The sequence below is a fragment of the Podarcis cretensis genome (assembly GCF_951804945.1).
Source record: "Podarcis cretensis genome assembly, chromosome: 11".
NCBI classification, from domain to species: Eukaryota; Metazoa; Chordata; class Lepidosauria; order Squamata; family Lacertidae; genus Podarcis; species Podarcis cretensis.
The window spans coordinates 52,242,407-52,248,057 of record NC_137180.1 but is presented as its reverse complement, the minus strand read 5'-3'; the positions used below and the strand labels follow the sequence as shown (position 1 = coordinate 52,248,057).

The window sequence follows — 5,651 nt, the reverse complement described above, 5'->3', positions numbered from 1 at the left end:
GAAGGTAAACGGCGTTTCCATGCACTGCTCTGGTTCGCCAGAGGTGGCTTAGTCATGCTGGCCACATGGCCCAGAAGCTGTACGCCAGCTCCCTTGGCCAATAAAGTGAGATGAGCGCTGCAACCCCAGAGTCGGCCATGACTGGACCTAATGGTCAGGGGTCTCTTTTACTGTAATGAGATAGGACACAGGAATCTTTTTTCTGGATTGGATTGGATTTTCTATTACACACACACACACATTACCTAATTCCCCAGTTGATGTGTCAATGAAGCCATGCTTTTCGGGCAACTGTGTTACTCCCAGGACCCCTTTGTACTTGCCTGTACTAGCCAAATTTGAGAATCTCAAGAAATCTCAGACACTGAGATATGCGGAACATAGACAACTGCCTGTGTTCTTAATTGAAAGCTTTGCTCATGGTAACAAGGCCAGCACAGGAAAAGGGATAAGCCTCTCTTTTGATACGGACCATCATTCCCTTTGTAGCCCAGGGATAGAGATCTGTGCTCTTGCATATACTCAGGTTTTGTCCTCTGGATGTTGCTTGACTGCAGCTCCTAACATTTCTGGTCATTGGGCATGGCAGCTGGTACTGTCAGGAGGTAAAGAGCCAAACTTCTTCTTATGTGATTATGTACCTATATGCCATGTGAAAATTGGCAGGGGACACTACTGGAAGGCATGTGGGAGAGGTAGAAGCTATGCCTTCTTGTGTTCTCGCTGTATGCATACTTGGGAACCAACTAAAACAGGTGCATAGGACTTAACTCTTAAAAGGAAAAACGAGTTGTAGGGAAATCCACAATAATGTATCAGATGTTACTCTCTGGAAGTGCAACACCAGTCTTCTAACACCACCACCAGTCAGTGTGTACTGAGAACAAGAATCAGTGGATGCAAGGATTGCATCTCGTAACCTTTTTGCTTACTTACTATACTTAAAAGTTGCTTTATAACCATACCATCCATACCCCTTTAGTAAAAGAAGCAGTAACCTGTTCAAGATTTATTTTCTTACCACAAATTTCATCACCTGCTGTCTTTATCCAGAATATACTGTTAACAAGTTAACAACTTCACTCAGGTGTGACATTTCTCCCCCATCAAGATTTCACTATAGAGGTATAAAGCGTTTGTTTTAACACATTTCATATTAACTGATTTATTACAGAAAGTCCTATTGATTCAGCAGGATTAACAGTCATTAAAACATGGATGGGAACAGGAACAAGTCACAAGAGTGCATCAGACCATATAAAATCACACACGTCTCGTTCAAAGAGGGGGGAAATTGCCATGTTAACAAATCTTTCCAAGTATAAATATGAGGTCAGCAATACTTAAGATGAGGCACTTCAACAATAACCCAAAAAGAAAGTTAGTGGTATAAAGTTATAGGTAGGTTCAGGAACAGTCATTTACATTGCCATCATTATATCAGAAATATATATTTACCAATGTAAAGATACCCTTCTAAACACAATGACTAAAGAGACAGGGCAGAGGTTTAGCACCACCCAATACAATTACATCTTGGACAGAGTAAAGGAAGCTACTCTTCACATAGCACAGAACTAAGCCATGCAGTTTATTGCTCCAAGCATAGCAATTGCCACTGGCTTGGATAGGTTTATTTGCTGGGACACAAGATCTGGAGGCAATGGACTTCTGAACTTCACTGCATGTAATGCTCTGAAGGAAAATGTAATGAAAATGATATACAGATGGTACATGACCCCAGTTAAACTTGCCAAAATATACCATTTGTCTGATAATAAATGTTGGAAATGTAAAGAACATGAAGGTACATTCTTTCACCTCTGGTGGACTTGCCCTAAAGTGAAGGCCTTCTGGGAAATGATATATAATGAGCTGAAAAAGGTATTTAAGTATACCTTCACTAAGAAACCAGAGGCCTTCCTTCTGGGTATTGTCGGCCAGAAGGTGTTAAAGAAGGACCGAACATTTTTTATGTACGCAACAACGGCAGCAAGGATACTTATCGCTAAGAGCTGGAAAACCCAAGATCTACCCACGCTGGAAGATTGGCAGATGCAGCTGATGGACTATATGCAACTGGCCGAGATGACTGGCAGAATCCAAGACCTGGGAGAGGAGAGGATTGAGGAGGACTGGAGGAAATTTAAGACTTATCTACAAAAATATTGTAACTTGGTTGAATGTTAAGAAGGATGCTAGATCATAAATAATGGCCTACCACTGAATTAGATTTGATTCTGACGATAAGCAAGATTAAGGAAAATATAAATTTACTGGAGAATTGTTAGATTTTATTTAAACGAGCGGAGATAAGATTGTAAACAAGTGGGTAATTTGCTTGGAAAAATTCTTTTTTTTCTGTAACGATGTAAGTGCGAGCGGAAGACGTGGGGGAGTCCAAAGAAGTGATGAAACTATGTTATAATATAAGTAATGTTGTTTATTTATGCATTTTTATTCAAAAACTTTAATAAATATGTATTAAAAAAAAAAAAAGACTTCTGAATACCAGATGCTGAGAAAGTAAAAGGGGTGGCATTGCCTTCCTTTTTTAAATTTTTTTATTATTATTATTATTTTCCAATAATAGCCAAATTATAACAAATAACAATTAATCCCCAAATTATACAATTATCAAAGTGCCAATCAACTCCTAATTAATACATTTTAGTTAAAGTGGCTCCCTGCGTGATGGTTTGGGTGCACTTCTGATCTTATAACACTGCATTCCATAATCTTAATTAACGTCAGTTACGTTTCAGTTATAATAATAATCCCTTAGTCAACAGCTACGTAATTATTACTTCCATTCATGATTTTACAATATATAAATTTATAAAGCTTCAAGTGAGGAACTCAAACTGTTACAGTGGTACCTTGGTTCTCGAACAGCTTAGCTGTCGAACAAATCGGCTCCCGAACGCCACTAACCCAGAAGTTAAGTATTCTGGTTTGTGAATGTTTTTCGGAAGTCGAACGTGACTTCCGCTTGAGTGCAGGAAGCTCCTGCAGCCAATCGGAAGCCACACCTTGGTTTTCAAACGGTTTTGGGAGTCAAACGGACTCCCAGAATAGATTAAGTTCGAGAACCAAGGTACCCCAGTATCTTTATTCTGACCTGCATGTGAGAACTGTTATATCCACGGAGATTCTTTCTGTCCAAATATGGTGTTGTCTTTCACTTCCCAGATATTGTTTTCTCCAGGGATGGCATTGCTTGTAAGCTCCCAGAAACATCTGGCTGGTTGCTACTGGGAAAAAAGAATGCTGGACTCTATGGCTCTTTGGTCCAATCCAAGAGGGCTCTTCCTGTATTAGGGATGGGGAACCAGTGGCCCTGCAAGATGGAGGGCTACAGGGTCCTATGTTCTTAACAAAGGAACACAGGCCCAGGTCTATGCCATAGCTCTTCCTTTTCACACCACTTGTGGTACACTGTGATGCAGAGTAGCTAGACCAGTAGCATCACAGGAGTATCACACAGGGAAAACTCCAACCTATATACCACTATTAAACTCATTATCTGAAAGTGGATCCTTCTGCAGTCCAAATGGCATCATTCACACATGAAAGAGGCAGCAACAGGCTTGGAGGAATCCAAAGGTTTGCAGATGTACCAAAAACTCCCCTATAAAAACCTAAAGGGTTGGAAACCTCAGTCCCCTAAATATGGCTCAGTGGGAGCTGAACGCTGATAATTGAGGGGAGAACAATGTGGGGAAGGGTGATGGAATGATATAGCCTGGAAGGGGCATAGCTGGTTGGAATGCTAATCAGCAACACTCCGCAATGCAACATGCATGTTGAAAATGTATTGGAGGTGTGTAAGCAAAACAACCTCACCTCCAAGTCCCAACCATTTTCCAAAAGGGCTTTTTTTGCAGGAAACATTTCTAGTGGATTGTGTCCAACTTTTATGCACAAGAATTAAGTTAAGTATTAATACCTAAATCTGCCAAGGCAGGACAAAAATGCCTGCAGTATTTAACAAAAAAGCAAAATAGAAATTACAGAATACTAATTATGGTAGGATTTAAATTCTTATTGGGATTTATTGTACAGAGAAAATGCAACCAATTTAAGTCAACAGAGTAATTATTCCAATTAAAACCTCTTTGTTAAAACTTACTGTGACTTAGAAACCAACCTCATATGGGCATGGTGCCGGTCAATGCACAATTTATAAAATCTTTATGGGGAGCTGTGCCAAGGAGATTTATAAAAGAGGCTTAAAACAATCAAGCCTAGACACTCATCCCTCAATAAAGATAACTATCTGCTTTGAATATTTCTCTATATGAAATTCTAGAGAGATAAAGCGAATTCACTAAAAGTTTATTAAAAACGTTGGGTGGGGGATGCATGACTCCTAATGTGCCGTTATTAGAAATATCTGATCACCACCTTCTCCCAGAGAGGTCAGATTTGGGGTGAAGGTAGCAAAACTGAAAGAAGACTCTGCAAAACTAGCCTCAGACAGAACACAAAGCTATCCAGCCTCCACATTCATACTATGGGTGAAATCCAACTGCGCCTCTCCCACCAGCAGAGCTGATTCCCTGTGGACCTCCAAAATCTGTTCCAGAGGGTTGGGGGAGCTTTTGGAGCAGGTGGCGGGAATGGGAAGTTGCAGAAAGAAAAAGCAAGTGTGCTCATGCAATGTTGGTTATTGCCCTGTGCGTCTTACCTCACTATATAGCGGGTAGGTATGGGGCATTACTATGCAAAACGTTGCTCCAGGATATGCTCACTTTGACATCTAGATTTAAATTTGCTACAAAGCATGAGAAACTGGAACTGTATTGGAACTCCCTTGGCCAAGGGCGGTTCACAAAAAAGGAATCACCATAGAAGTTTTGAGCACTAGTGATGTTTCTGGCATGCCATCAGTCTGATTTGAGGACTCCCCCCCCCCCCCGGCATAGAAAGCGCCACCAATACCTCTTGCTCTCATGCAGCAGAACCACATAAGGGTCTCTGAATAACACCAGTTGAGAGGAACAGTAGACGTGATTTGATTGCTACAAATTCAGGAAAGCCACTACAATTTATCAGCAAACAAGGAGATAGGAAACTCCTCTGAAGAAGAAGCCACAGCCAGAGAGCTTTGCATAAGCTAAGAGATATAGGATGCTGCAGCAGCAGCAGCAGCAGAACCAGTCTTTGTGTAAAACATGTTAGAGACCCTTCAGGTCTTTTTCAATGAACATGTACAGTTCAATACAAGCACCGGGACAAATGCATCTATTATTAAACCTGGTAAGGGTCAGCAACTGGAAACCCCTCGGCCAAATCCATGGCCACCTAGCCTTGGAGAACCTGCAGAGAAGCCCTTGTGTCAATGGGGTTTGTTGGCAGGTCACCTTGGGAAGGGGTCAAAGGGGCCTTGGCCCCACACCCTGAAGCCCCCTGTTTTCAAAGCGAGCTACTTTGACAGACAGCTGGCAAAGATCTACGGAAGTCTGCCGAGAATTCAGACGAACCAATATGCCTCAATCGCCTGGAATAAAAACCATCTCTAAAAACAGAGACTGGGAAAATGAAGGGTTATTTAAACATTTTCGGCAAAAGATATATATTTAAGTTAGAGGAGGCCCGAGTCCAGTTTCCACCTTCAAAGGAATACAGCAAATCTTGCACTAAACAAC

General features: G+C 41.2%; 1 long non-coding RNA gene across 1 annotated transcript; it reads left to right on the top strand.

Annotated features, from left to right (window-relative positions):
* The first annotated feature begins 1,000 nt into the window (after window positions 1-1,000).
* On the top strand, window positions 1,001-4,794 carry LOC307226425. Its single transcript, XR_013843406.1, has 2 exons — window positions 1,001-1,687; window positions 2,516-4,794. It is a non-coding gene; the product is annotated as an uncharacterized lncRNA (long non-coding RNA).
* Window positions 4,795-5,651: the final 857 nt, after the last annotated feature.